The sequence below is a fragment of the Vigna unguiculata genome, chromosome 11 (assembly GCF_004118075.2).
Source record: "Vigna unguiculata cultivar IT97K-499-35 chromosome 11, ASM411807v1, whole genome shotgun sequence".
In the NCBI taxonomy this organism is placed as follows: Eukaryota; Viridiplantae; Streptophyta; class Magnoliopsida; order Fabales; family Fabaceae; genus Vigna; species Vigna unguiculata.
In genome coordinates this window covers 2,825,803-2,840,392 of record NC_040289.1, presented here as the reverse complement: position 1 = coordinate 2,840,392, position 14,590 = coordinate 2,825,803, and the positions used below count along the sequence as shown (strand labels likewise).

The 14,590-nt window shown below is 33.2% G+C and overlaps 3 non-coding genes and 2 pseudogenes across 3 annotated transcripts; all 5 read left to right on the top strand.

Annotated features, from left to right (window-relative positions):
• The first annotated feature begins 3,373 nt into the window (after positions 1–3,373).
• Positions 3,374–3,569, top strand: LOC114170867. The gene has a single exon (XR_003601228.1). It is a non-coding gene; the product is annotated as a U2 spliceosomal RNA (small nuclear RNA).
• Positions 3,570–5,098: 1,529 nt separating this feature from the next.
• Positions 5,099–5,206, top strand: LOC114170892 (annotated as a pseudogene).
• A 978-nt stretch (positions 5,207–6,184) lies between these two features.
• Positions 6,185–6,380, top strand: LOC114170877. Its single transcript, XR_003601237.1, has one exon. It is a non-coding gene; the product is annotated as a U2 spliceosomal RNA (small nuclear RNA).
• Positions 6,381–8,876: 2,496 nt separating this feature from the next.
• LOC114170883 lies at positions 8,877–9,072 on the top strand. The gene has a single exon (XR_003601243.1). It is a non-coding gene; the product is annotated as a U2 spliceosomal RNA (small nuclear RNA).
• A 1,876-nt stretch (positions 9,073–10,948) lies between these two features.
• LOC114170888 lies at positions 10,949–11,116 on the top strand (annotated as a pseudogene).
• The last annotated feature ends 3,474 nt before the right edge of the window (positions 11,117–14,590 follow it).

Sequence of the window (14,590 nt, the reverse complement as noted above, 5' to 3'; positions counted from 1 at the left end):
AGAAAAAGCATCTGGTCATAAAATTTTGTGTCTACGCACTAACAGAGGTGGGGAGTTCACTTCATCCGAGTTTAATGAATACTGCAGCACTCATGGCATCACACAACAACTAACTGCAGCCTATTCACCCAAGTAGAACAGAGTGGCGGAAAGGAGAAATCGAACATTGATGAATATGGTGAGATGCATGCTGATAGCACGTGATGTACCAAAGCAATATTGGCCAGAAGCAGCTAATCTAGCTACACATATCTTGAATAGATGTCCCACTACAACTCTAGCAAACATTACTCCAGAAAATGCTTGGCAGAATAGAACACCGTCAGTGCAGCATTTTAAAGTATTTGGATGCATTGGACATCTTCACCTTCCAAATGCTTCATGGAAAAAGTTGGACAACAAGAGCATCAAGTGTGTCTTCATGGGAATTAGTGAGGAGTCTAAAGCCTTCAGAATGTATGATCCATAAACTTAGAAGATCATTATCAGCCGAGATGTAATCTTCGAAGAAATGGAGAAATGAGACTGAAATCAATCAGGAGAAACCACATCTCAAGATTTCTTATGTGCAGAAATTGATGAAAAAGAGAAAAATGAAGATTCACCTAGAGAGACTACTACTGTAGGAGATCAGAGAGCAAGAAATATAGAGAGAACAAGAAGGCAACCAGTTTGGATGCAAGACTATGAATCTGGAGAAGGACTATCAGAAGAAGAAGTTGCACAAATTTGTTCAGGAGAAGCAAGTTGAGCAACTAACATAAGAGATGCAACAATTGGCCATGTTCATGTCAAATGATCTCACTACGTTTGAGGAAACTGTCAAAAGTCAGGTATGGAGGAATGCAATGGAGTTTGAAATTGCAGCAATAAACAAAAATGGTACTTGGGAGCTGACGGACTTACCAATAGGCGCAAAGAAAATTGGTGTCAAATGGATTTTCAAGACTAAGATTAATGAAAGAGGAAAGGTAGACAAATGCAAAGCTAGGTTGGTAGCAAAGGGGTATGCACAACAAGCTGGGATTGATTATAATGAGGTATTTGCACCTGTAGCACGATGGGATACCATTAGGCTAACTTTGTCCATTGCAGCCAGTGGTGGATGGAAAGTCTATCAGCTTGATGGCAAAAGCGCCTTTTTACATGGTGAGATAATAGAAGAGGTCTATGTAGAGCAGCCAAAAGGATATGAAGTCAAAGGTAAGGAAAACAAAGTACATAGACTCAAGAAAGCTCTTTATGGACTGAAACAAGCCCCTCAGGCATGGTTCAGTAAAATTGAGTCATACTTTGTAAAAGAAGGGTTTGAAAGAAGCAAAAGTGAACACATACTCTTTACAAAGAAAGAAGGAGAAACGAGTGTTTTATTTGTCAATTTGTATGTGGATGATCTTATCTATACAGGAAGTAGTAAGCAGATGCTAGAAGAATTCAAGAACTCAATGAAAATGGAGTTTGAAATGACTGATCTAGGGTGCATGAGATATTTTCTTGGTGTAGAATCACACAAACTCCAAATGGTATATTTATCTGTCAGAAAAAATATGCCAACGAAATTTTGGAGAAGTTTGGCTTAGCAAATTGTTCTTTAGTTAAAAATCCAATTGTTCCAGGGTGCAAGCTTACAACAGACATTGGCGGGATAAAGGTTGAAGCAACATGTTACAAGCAAATGATAGGAAGCCTTATGTATTTGATAGCAACGAGACCAGACTTAATGTATGTTGTAAGTCTAGTTGCTCGTTTCATGGAGGCTCCCACAGTAATGCATCAACAAGTTGTGAAAAGGCTTCTACGCTACGTGAAAGGAACTACTGACATGGGGCTGTTCTATACACGTGAAGGAGGGGAGAATTTGATTGCTTATTGTGATAGTGATTATGCGGGAGACATTGAGGATCGAAAGAGCACCTCAGGATATGTCTTTAAAATGCCAAATGGGGTAGTTGCTTGGAGTTCGAAAAACCAACCAGTTGTATCGTTATCCACCACAAAAGCAGAATTTATTTCTGCAGCAGCTTGTGCTGCTCACAACATTTGGATGAGAAGTGTTCTTGAAAAGTTGGGAGTAAAGCAAGAAAAGTGTATCATCTGGTGTGATAACAGTTCAACTATTAAATTGTCAAAGAATCCTGTTATGCATGGTAAAAGTAAGCACATTCACGTTCAATTTCATTTTCTTCGAGAATTAGCAAATCAAGGAGAAATAGAACTAATACACTGTGGGACCAAAGATCAATTGCCTGACATCATGACTAAGGCATGAACGTTGGAAGCATACATAAAGCTTAGAAAAAGGTTGGGAATATGCAGTTTGGAGGAGATAAATTGAATGTATAAAACAGTTCAGTTTAAGGGAGGATTTGTTAGAGTTTGTTATTTAGAATAAATCTGGTTCCTATTATTTAGGAGTAGATATTTATAATTTACAGTTGTTATTTCCTTGATTGTAGCCTTGATTAAATCATGGGCAATTTTTCTGTTAAGACTGATTGGTTTGATATAGACCAGTTATTCGTTCAATAAATTAAGCTTTTATAGCTACTTGCAATCCTTATTCATTTAGTTTATAACAGGATAGGTATGTTCCTCATGTTCAAACCAAATGTTAAGGCCTGTATTGTATCTGATCTAAATTCCCATTGCATTCATATTTCTAGAAATGTTATCTTCTATGAAGATATATTTCATTTCAAACTATTTCTCAAGAAAATTCTATTGACAAGATGATTACACCTGTTTTTGAGAAAATAAAGGATTATGATTTTGATCTTACTGTCCATAAGAGTAAAAACTTAAATGATAACATTGATTCTGAAAACCATATAACGCATGCCCAGAACATTGATGATCCTGATAATCTGAATAAATCTGATAGTATTGATACTGAACAAGCTTTTGATTCTGCGTCAGAGCAAAATTGTCCTAGAAGGTCTACTAGACACAATAATGTTCCTGCTTATTTACAAGATTTTAAAAGTTCATTTGCTACTAAAACTGAAAAGAAAACTAGATATTCTATTAAGGGTCACGTTTCTATGGCAAGACTGTCTTCTTTCAAATAGGTTATTTGCTCTATTGACTCACATACTGAACCAGAATCTTATGAAGATGCTTCATGGTATGAACATTCGAAGAAAGCAATGACAGAAGAACTAATAGCCCTTGAACAGAATGGCATCTGGACAGTGAGTTCTTTACCAGAAGGAAAACCAGATATTGGATGCAAAATACATACAAAAAGAAGGATACAAGAAAAATGATTCTGCTCTCGAACATAATCTCAAGTGACAAAGTCCCACATTGGTCACGACACTGACAAGAACTCCAGCTTAGAATATAAAAGTGGCATCTATACGCAGTCAAAATCATACCTTTCTCGGCCTTTTGGCTAAGATCAAGTGTAGTATCTGTTCTTATCAGTTTAATATCTGATATGTGGACCATTGGTTCATACGATATTAAATTTATTTTTTGAGAAAGAGGGTCAATTGCAGTAGCTTGCTACTGAGGGCTTCAAGCATCGTCCTTGTTTTGCACTACTGCAAGGGTCTGGTGCACCTCATCATCCAATGTAGTTTATAAATGTTGTTGGGGATCTATCAGTTGAAGTATCTGTGTTTTTTGATTTATAAATTTGTCAAGTTACTTCATGTTTTTTTTTTTGTTTCCAATATCATTTTTTCAGGTATTTTCGTTTTTTTTTTTCCTGAAAAAATTGTAAACTAAAATTTAGCTTCAATATTTGGTCCCAACAATTTTATGTATTGAATATATATGTGTATTTGACAAGATGCATAATAGCGAACTGAATATCAGTATTTTATATATATATATATGCAAAATGTTTGATGTATTTCATATACGGTGCATAGATATCGAAAGTTCAGTGTGTATGCAGAATAATGTTTGGCACGGTGCATAGATATTGAAAGTTCAGAGTGTATTGCACACAAGGACATCAAAATGTCCAACATAGAAACATAATGGAAGTTCAGTTTTTAGTAGTAACAAAAATTCTGGTTATGAAAAGACACTAGAAAATGACATTCTCTGAATACTAGAAAGTTGCAAAGGAAGATCAGAACTACAAGATTTGAACAGTTTCAAATGTTTACTCTATGCCAGATAGTAGAGTAAAAATTAGGACGTTGTGTCTTTCCTAAATTCATCCAATTATCCTATATTCCACACAAAAGAAAAGAAGACAATTGTTTTAAAGCTGTGATCGGTTAAACAACGAACTTTATGGTAATTATATCCTACATCCTAAAGTAAAGAAAATGAAACAACAGTGTGAGAAGTAGCTTAATATGAATCTTGCTGGTGTGAGAACTTTATTGCTTAGATTATATATTTGTTTTTTCGTGTATATCTTACAAAATGTAGGCTTTGTTTGTAAACATTTCTATTAGACATTTCACAAGTACTATAAGCTGCCATGTATTTGGTTGATGGAAAATTATCCCATTTTCATAAGTTTGGACGATTAGCTGGCCAAATTGGGACATGGTTCACAGTTTTCGGTTCTCCTAAGGAAACAATATAATGTGTTGGATAAACACCAAAAATTCATTATGCACTACAAATCATGGCATGCTGTGGGAAGGTAGATTCAATAAGTTGTTGCTTTGTCTTCTCTATTAAATAATAGTTGACACTCTGTTATTTTGAAATTAAACCAAACATTTTACCATCAAAAACAGATAATATAATAAGTGATGAAATGTTTGCAAGAGTGAACAGATGAGACTGTTTTGCTTTGAACTTCTTCAACAGTTTATTGCATCCTTTTCAAAACAGTTGAACTATGGTATCTGAGACTCAACATAGTTCTGTAGTTCTTCCTCACTACAAACATGTGAGATCGATGAAACTGGATTGTTATCATTTTCATTTCTTTAGATAGTATGAAAATGAAACACAATAGTAGCCAATAACAGATCCAAGGAAACTATTACTATAAAGAAGAATATCATTTGAACTCACTTGTGAGTGATTTAATTCTGAAATTATTTTGCACTTTCCAGAAGCATCTAAATCAAGGGACAAAGTCGACATTTATCTGAACTCTGACAAAAAGATGTAGTTCGGAATATTCGGCCTTTTGGCTAAGAGTATAGTATCTGTTCTTGTCAGTTAAATATTTTATATATGGACCATTGGTTCACACGATGTTAAATTAATTTTTTATATATGTTCTAGTCAGTTAATTTGGTTTACAGATAAGAAGAAAAGATGTTTACTTGCTGTAGTTAGAGTTGTTCAAAATTTATTTTAGTGGATACATTGTCTTTGCTTTTTTTCTTCCCCAGGTGGATACAAGCATATAAACATCTTATACCACACCATGAAGCTCTTCAAAACACAAAATAACACATAATGTTGAACTTGATGTCTGATAGGAGCAAAAAGTTGTACGTAAAATCATAAGAAAATGAAAGTTTTAGATGAAAAAGTAAAATTTTTGAGACATGTGTTGTCAAACAAAGTTTTTTTTTTTTTTTTTTTTCTGGATTCTTCCAAATGAGAGGCAGTACCTCTCATCAAAGACACACTTTTTTGAGTCTAACTATAATGATATACTTATTAGTCATATCAAATAGCTCTCTCGAATCTTTTATGTATATCAACTTTTTTAGACTTCACAACCATAAAGTTCTATTGATCAATCTTTGGTGATTTGTTCCTCCTTTCTAAAAGTAATAAAGTTTTATCTAAAATATTGAATAATATAGCTAAAACTTGTATTCAAATTTTACATTTGGTAAGGTCTTTTAAAACTACATGAACACTGTTCAAACTGTCAAGTCCTTGCTTAGGACCAAACATCAAAAGCTATTTTGTTTTAGACAATACTAAACAATGATTCAGCGACTGATTTTTTTAGAAAAACTTTCTCCTTCCAATTTTGGGCATTCAAAACCATCCTTTGAGCACCGAAAAAGAACAAACATAAATTATAACTTTATATTCAAGTAAATTATCTGTAAATAATACAATGTGTTGTAAGTCAGTTATTAGTATCAGATTTGAATAATAATACATAAATTCTGGTTTAACTGTAAAATTATATTCCTATGGTTATATCAAATTAGTGACAAAGTCCCACATTCATCAGGAATCTGACAAGAAACTGGAACTTGGAATATAAAAGCAGAATACATAGTCAAAACAAATCATACCTTTCTCGGCCTTTTGGCTAAGATCAAGTGTAGTATCTGTTCTTATCAGTTTAATATCTGATATGTGGACCATTGGTTCACACGATATTAAATTTATTTTTTTAGGGAAAGGGCCAATTGCAGTGGCTTGCTACTGTTGCTCTTGAGCATCGCTTTTGTTTTGCACTATTGCAAGAGCTGGGTGCACCCTCTTATTCCAGTTTATTTTTAGTCCTCGTAATGTCTTTCCATTTTAAAATGCAAAGCTAGAAGATACCTTAATTGTTGTAAGATGAAGTTAGAGTCTCAATCTCAAAATTCTTCTACTCCCCATTTTTATATATTTACTCAGACATATATTTATTCAGACTGCTCCTAATTTCCGTTTGTATGCACACAAAGAGAAGTTCAGTTCAGTTTTTTGAAGTTGCAACCACATTAAAATGTTCTATTTTACGTTTTCCAAATAGTTTAAATCCTTATGCATAAATCTGACTTCACAAAATTCAACTACAGTTCAGCTTACCATTGATTACTTTCAACAAGGACAATCAAATGATTAAATGATTTCTACTCAGGCACATTTATGAAGCATTACGTAAGTCCCTTGCTAAAAGAAACTCAAATAACTTGAATTCATTATATTGCCTATTTTTTCTACTTTCGTAAGAAAATCTTAAGCTACATTCCTAAGCTAACACAATTAAAAGACTGATACATAATAAGCATCTTATTCAGTTTTTGTTGATCTTGAGTAAAATCTATGTTCATATTTACCTCCTCTTGGGCAACGAATCCATCAATGGTATGTGGGGTTCCAAGCATTGATGTGAGATTGGGAGGAAATTAGGACCTCGTCAATCTTTCGATCAAAAAATTAGGAAATGGAAACTAATGCGGACGCGAAATCTTAAATTTTTCTTAAGACGAAGGAAGTGAATCGAGTTCTTAAAGACTATGTTCTTTGGAGTGGTGTCATCTTAGAAGTAAAAATGTGATAGTAGATGCTCTGAGCTGAAAAAGGATTCAAGTTATTGGTTTGATGGTAAAGGAGTGGTAGTATAAAAGTTAGGGATCTAAGCTTGGAGTAAAGTTGTGAAGAGGTTTTATTAGTGCAGGCACATGTTTATAACTAATGAATTCCTTAAAATGGTTAAGGAAAGGTCATCATGTGATTTTAATTTGAGATTTATCATAAGGCTCTTAGGCACCGGTAAAGCTAGAGATTTCAAGACGAGAGAAGATGAAGTTCTTAGGTTCAAAGGGAGGAGTTTGTGTTTCTACAAATGATAAGTTAAACAAGGATGCTGCTGAGAGATGATTGTAGATCAGTGGGTTAGAAAGCAAAGTGGAACATCTAAGATTAGGTGGTACGATGCAACAATTTTAGGTGTCGAAGTGGAAATGGGATGACATTACCATGGATTTGTTACCCATTTGTCACGGATAATGTAAGGTCACAAAGCTTTTTGGGTGGTGGTGAATAGTTCACGAATAATGTAAAACGGTATAAGAGTATTGGTGGTTTTATTAAAAATAGAACACTACAATATTTTAATATTAAAGGGTTAAGTTAGATAAAGGTTTTAATAACTAAAATTCATTTTTATAAAACCACGATCTCTCTACAACCAAACACTCTAAAATCTCTCTAACTTCTCTTTAGCTTGTCTCTCACTCGTTCTTCTCCTTTTTTACGATCAAGAACCGTAATTGTGATCTTTGTGAGGAACTCTATGCAACTACCTAATCAAAGAGTCAAATAGAGTAAGTTCTGTTGTCTTCTTTTTAGGTTCAGGATAACTTGGCTTGACCTTTGGTCCGAGTTGACTCGTCTCGACCTTGGTCACAGACCAGCTCAACTTGACCTTTGTCCCGAGTCAGCTCCACATGACCTTCATTCCGAGCAGGCCTGACTTGACCTTCATCTCGGACCAACCCAACTCAACTTTCGTCTCCGACTCGACTCGACCTTTTGTACTTGTGAATTGTTATGTCCTAACTAATGACCAATTTCACAACTTGGAGAATTTCAATTTCTTTTTTTGTTCAGTGAATTTACAATTCTAATTTTTTGGTTATTTGAAATACCTTTTTAAAATTTCTCAATTTCAATTTTCTTTTAATTTCCTCATCCAAACATGTCATCTTACTTTATGTTTGGATGAGATAATTTAAGAGAGTAATTCATTTATTTAAAGAATTAGAAATTCTTTCAAGAAAAATTACAAAAGGCAATAGAGCTCAACTTTGTGTATGAATAAGCGCCCCTTTGTGTATTTGTGAGAGATCAACTTCAAAAAGACAGTGATAATTACAAAAGGATCATTACAATTAATATGATGCTCTATATAATATGCTTTATCTAAAATAGTTCAAGTTTTATCTTAAATCTGAACAACATAGCTGAAAGAATAATTTTTTTAAAATTTATGTTTCAGAAGTAATTTGGATTCAATCTCTTCGAACTTGAGTCAAGCATTTCATCCCTAAGTTCTTATTGACATTATGAACTTAGAGAGTGCATTGAAAAAACAGCATAATAACTAAAAATATATTCAAACAAGTTATTTCTCCAAGGACGAGTGTGTTTGAACACATACATCAGTTTCACAGTTTTAACTATCTCCCAAGTCCCACATTCGTCAGGGCACTGACAAGAAACTCCAGCTTAGAATATAAAACTAGAATCCATATTCAATTCAAAGCATACCTTTCTCGGCCTTTTGGCTAAGATCAAGTGTAGTATCTGTTCTTATCAGTTTAATATCTGATATGTGGGCCATTGGTTCACATGATATTAAATTTATTTTTTACGGGAAAGGGTTATATGCAGTAGCTTGCTACTGTGGCACTTGAGCATCTCCTTTATTTTGCACTTTTGCAAAGGATTGGTGCATCCCTCCTATATCAGTTTTAAGCTTTTTATAATATTATTTGCCTTTGTGCCTTAAGTATTATATATTATGAGTTAATAGCTTGCACTGGCTTTATATAAAACCTTGCCTTTTTGTTAAATATGCTAGCTTTGAGCTGTGACACACAAACTTTTCTGATTTTGCAATCTTTACTATAATTTGGCTTACAAACTTTATTATATTTTGTTTTAGAATCTTCATTAACTTTTGCCTTAAGTGACTCTCAAGCATCGCCTTTGATTTGCACTGCATCAAGGAAATGATTCATCTCACCTAGATCAGTCCAATTTTTTTTATGATGTCATGGTCACAAATGATCTTTACATCTTTTTTATATTCATATAGTTGTGAATGTGTAGTGCAACTAATTCAATTTTTTGCTGTTGGGGTAGGACTTATCTAATGCAGATTTTAATCATGCTTGGTTGGGCTGTGTGTTGTGCAATTTGTTGGCACGCCCACTCCAAGAGTGAACCATCACTTTTTTGGTTTTTGACGTGTGGCTTCTAACTCAAGTGACAACAATGTTCAAAGCCTTACCAATCTTTTAAAGAACTCTTAATTCCATCACCAATCCTTCATCTACAACATTTAGGAAAAATTTTTACTTTCCTGCGAGAACCCAGCAATCTCCCTTGTGTCACCTGTGCTAGAGTCCCACAACTACCATTCATCAGAGAAAGATTGAGGATCATGCTATGCAATTCTTGAGGGGCCTCAACAAGCAATACAACAATGTTACTTCTCATGTATGGACCCAATTTCATCCATTTCAAAGATCTTTTCCTATGTGGTTCAACACGAGAGGCAAAATGGAGGGAACAATTTCTTCAATGGAACTGAGAATAAGATCAACAATACAACTACTACTCGTACCTACTGGAAAAAGGTTGGAGGACACAGTGAGTTCGTTTGTTTCAAGAAACATGGGTTTCTGGGTAGTAGTAATCCTGACAATGGAAATACGAGATATATGTTAATTCTTTTGATATGAAGCAGCTGCATGTTTTTGGATGTTTGTGTTATGTCTACTATTTCTGTGAATCGGACTAAATATATTCCAGAACAAGGATAGGTATGTTCCTCATGTTCAAACCAAATGTTAAGCATTGTACTGTATATGATCTAAATTCCCATTGCATTCATATTTCTAGAAATGTTATCTTCTATGAAGATAAATTTCATTCCAAAACTATTTCTCAGGAAAATTCTATTGACAAGATGATTACACCTGTTTTTGAGAAAATAAAGGATTATGATTTTGATCTTACTGTCCATAAGAGTAAAAACTTAAATGATAACATTGATTCTGAAAACCATATAACGCATGCCCAGAACATTGATGATCCTGATAATCTGAATAAATCTGATAGTATTGATACTGAACAAGCTTTTGATTCTGCGTCAGAGCAAAATTGTCCTAGAAGGTCTACTGGACACAAAAATGTTCCTGCTTATTTACAAGATTTTCAAACTTCATTTGCTATTAAAACTGAAAAGAAAACTAGATATTGTATTAAGGATCACGTTTCTATGGAAGACTATCTTCTTTCAAATAGGTTATTTGCTCTGTTGACTCACATACTGAACCAGAATCTTATGAAGATGCTTCATGGTATGAACATTCGAAGAAAGCAATGACAGAAGAACTAATAGCCCTTGAACAGAATGGCATCTGGACAGTGAGTTCTCTACCAGAAGGAAAACATGTTATTGGATGCAATACATACAAAAAGAAGAATACAAGAAAAATGATTGTGCTCTCCAACCTAATCTCAAGTGACAAAGTCCCACCTTCATCACGACTCTAACAAGAAGCTGCAACGTAGAATATAAAACTAGAATCCGTACTCAGTGCAAATTATACCTTTCTCGGCCTTTTGGCTAAGATCAAGTGTAGTATCTGTTCTTATCAGTTTAATATCTGATACGTGAACCATTGGTTCATTCGATATTAAATTTATTTTTTAAGGGAAAGAGTCATCTGAAGTAGCTTCCTACTGCAAGGGCTGGGTGCATCCCTCTTATGTTAAGGTTTTTTATAATGTTGATTTGTGTGTATTGTTCAGTATCATATACTATGATGTATGCGAATTATGTGTTTCTGAGTGATGGTAATTTCTTTTCATTTTCAACTCCTTGTAAGTAGCATGTGGCATCAATTGTCCGGAATATCAAGTGGGTCAGATCATAATCGAATCGTGGTGTTTAGGCGGTTATACTCTTAAGTAAAAAGAGTTACACCCTGACTATTGGCTTTAGCTTTTGGTCTAATGATAAGCACTCGATCCTTGAGTATTGACTATAGCTTTTGGTCTGCTCTCTGTATGCATTTATGCTTGACCCTTCATTCACACAATTAAGCTACACTTCCAATTCAGAATCATTTCTTCTCTTTGATTCTGTCACTTCCTTTGCAACCATGCCCGGTGGTGCTCTCTTTGGTGCTGTCCTTCAGGTGCTATTTGACAGGATTGATTCTCGTCAAATGTGGACTACTCTCGTGCAAAGAAACTCATGGTTTTTGCTTTTTCTTATAATTCACATGCCTTCCATAATTGAAGGGTTTAAATTATTCACGCAACTCCCTATAATTCGTGAGTAAATATCTTGGTATTTTTTAATTAGAAGATTTCAAGTATGGCCATCATTCGTTGCGTTTAAGATTTTATAATTGTGGCAATCTATTTCAGAACATAGATTTAGAAATTGTCCTTTGCTTAAACAGCACTGCAAGAAACAAGAAGGTGAAGACTGACAAAAGATTGAATACATAATTGATGAAAGCGACGATGAGTAAACATACAAAAACACAAGTTGGAAATTACCAATGCACTAATTCTCATTCTCATGTGCCTACATTGTTCTCAGGTGCCAATTATCCACCCCTTCTTTACAATTTAGTGCAAATATTTTAATATCTAGTTTATCACTTTCATCACACATCAACTCATCTTTTTTATTGTTCTGTTTTACGTGCAAGAATTTCAATTATCGATATTCACACTTTTGATGTTGAATAACAATGCTTATATTTGTTAATTATTCACGTTAAAATCAAAAGTATTTTAAATAGTCTAAATTGATGATTTAACTTGAAGTCACACGTTCTTTGATATTGTAAAAAATTACGGACAATTATGCTGTGGTTTTTCGTGTGCAATGATCATGTGCTAATTGGTAGTTTTTTTTTTCTTCTTCTGTATATTTGATTCCTCACATTCGGTTTACTCTAACTAACCAATGTGCTAGAATACTGTTTACATGTTTTATGTTAGATTCCCAATTTATAAGGGCACTCATTCTGTATAACTGTTATTTAAGGTTGTAATATGTTTGTATGTCAAATTTTACTCAATATAATTTCTTTTTTTTGGATATCATCGTTCAGGGAAAAGACAATTATATATGTTAACAGTAAAGCTTGTTCAGTTAATATAGGTAAGTGTGAACTTCATCATCTGTAATTCATTTTTGGGATTAAATTAATTGCAAAGAATTATATATACTTTGTTATGAATTAATGTCCATTGATTTGATACATTTACTCATATGATTCATTACTCTTTATGGTAAATATTTGTATTAACTAGCTTGATTTGTTTCCTTTCTGGATTACATATTGTATTTATAAATAGGACTCTTCCTATATCAATAATAATACACAAATGAATTGCTCCATATTCTCTATTCTCTATTGATTATTCTTTTCTCTATTATCTATTATTCTCTTTGTTATTCGTTTTATTTCATAACACGTTATCAACACGATGCTCCAATTGAGGACTAGTGGAAGTTTTCTCTCTCCAAGGACAGTGCTCTACGTGTCTCAATCCAGACTCTTTCTAATCCTTTCTCAATTTATAATTTTACCTTATATTCTTCCTCATGTAATAAGAATTGTTTGACTTTATCAATTTTTATCTCTGTCTTATTATTTATTTTTATTATGACGATGATTATTATTAATATTATTATTTTGATGATGATTATTATTATTAATATTATTATTTTATGTGTTAGTTCTAAAGACGCGAAACGTTGCAAAATTTGGATTTGTGACCCTTGATATTGCAAGGAAGAATTCCTTATATTGGATTTTAAATTTTGAAATACATTTAGATGCAATGGATAATTAGATACCATTAAATCAAGAAATAAAGCATCTAAGCAACTAATTTGCTCATGCGACAAAAATATTGTGAAAAAGGATTCATAAATATTATGAATTTATTTCATGCCTATGTATGGCTGGCTGGATAGAGCAATAAAGCTTCTGATAAAAAATCATGAGATCCGCCTAATCTTCCATTCCCAGAAGTGAATGCAGCAATCAATATTATGAATTTATTTCATGCCTTTGTATGCCTGAAAAAAGCAATGAGCTTTTGATAGAAAATCATGAAAGCTGTCCAAATTGGTTCTGCTCCATTCCCAGAAGTGAATGCAGTAACATTTTATTTATATTTTCATGATCGTGATCTTGATTATGGACATGGTTATAAAGAAAATTTCAAAGACACATTTTGTCACCAGAAGTGGCACAATAATGTGAAAAAAAAGGAAAAGGAAAATATGAAAATATTGACAAAAAGATGAAAGTATTTATTACCATTATGATGGTAAAGGCCATTTGAGTTGTACTTATTGTACACCAAAGCATCTTACAAATAATGAGAAGAACATAGAAACACACTTTGCTTATGAAGATGGTGATTCTGATTATGGCCATATGGATGCTACTCATCTTGATATTGTTATTTTCTTTGCTAAAGAAAATGGAAGCATTGATCACCTCATTGATTATGAGAGTGTTAAAAAAAAATAAATCTCATATTGATATTTACGTTTATATGAAAAACGAATGTTTGCACTAGTACCAAAAGATATGTGTCTTATTGATAGTGCAACAACTTATACAATTCTCAAGAGTAATAAATTTTTCTCTGATAATGCGAGACATCAATGTTAGTATTATTTATAGTACTACAAATATATTTGAAAACTCTAGAAGAGCTATTATACTTCTACCAAGAAGTTGAATAGAAACTTATTAAGTTTCAATGACATTTGTCTAAATGGATATTATATTGAGACAAACAATGAAAAAGCTATGAAATATCTTTATATCTCTATGATTGAGTTGAAAAAGAAAGTGTGTTGGAGAAATTATCAACATTCTCTTATAGTTTGTACTACAAGTTTATTAGTACAATTAAAATGTATGTCATAGTAAACCAGAAGTTTACAAATCAAAATGATTGCCTTGTTTGACATGATCAGTTATTATGATGCGGAAAAAAAAGGGTTGAAAAACTCATGTGGACATGTTTGAAGCGTGATAGACCTATTGGTTCCAAATATAAAAACTCTTGAATGAGAAAGGGAGCTAAAATGCAAAATGACCTAATCGAAAAGGTTAAAATCCCAAAAGATTCATTTGACATAATTAATGGTTCGGTTCCATAAGAACTTCAGGTACCTGAAATGGTTGAAAATGATGAG